The sequence below is a fragment of the Arachis ipaensis genome, chromosome B04 (assembly GCF_000816755.2).
Source record: "Arachis ipaensis cultivar K30076 chromosome B04, Araip1.1, whole genome shotgun sequence".
In the NCBI taxonomy this organism is placed as follows: domain Eukaryota; kingdom Viridiplantae; phylum Streptophyta; class Magnoliopsida; order Fabales; family Fabaceae; genus Arachis; species Arachis ipaensis.
Window position 1 is genome coordinate 3,171,100 of NC_029788.2, and position 736 is coordinate 3,171,835.

Consider the following 736-nt stretch of genomic DNA (forward strand, 5'->3'; position numbering starts at 1 on the left):
AAATTAATTATATTTTATTTAACTATAAATTTTATTAAATATATATAATTAAAAAGATAAACAAAAAATTTTATTAATCACAATTTATTTTTTCTTTTCTTGATTATATGATATCTATTAATATTATTTTTTCAATAAATACTTGTAGTATATAATAATAGGTATAGACTCACATGCAGTTGTCTTCATATGAAGTTGATATTTGAAAATCGTTAGATGATATTTAGTCAAACTTGTCAAATCATCTAACTGTTCTTAAATATCAATCTCACATGAAAACAAATGTACGTGAATTTTCACCTATAATAATATAATAATACAATAATATAAACTAACTAATAAAGTATTAAAATTTGCAAAGGATAATTATTTTTATAAAAATAAAATAAAAGTACTTATAATAAAAAATAATTAAAATTTATATAATTATTTAATTATATTGAGTTAATCGGTTCGACCAGTAATCTATCAATTAAATCAGTGATCAAATAATCTGACCAATTTGATTATCAATTCAATTCTGACAACTAAAATTTCAGTTCGATCAAATAGATGTTCTAAATTGATTAATTAAACCCAGTTTAGTTAATTGATTTTATACTAGTATTTGATAGAGATACTAAAATAAGTTCAATTAATTAATTTGGGATAACTATTTAATTATATTGAGGTTTAAGCCATGTCATTTAGAGAGGTATGTAGGAGATTCACAATTTTATATATTCAGTGACTAATT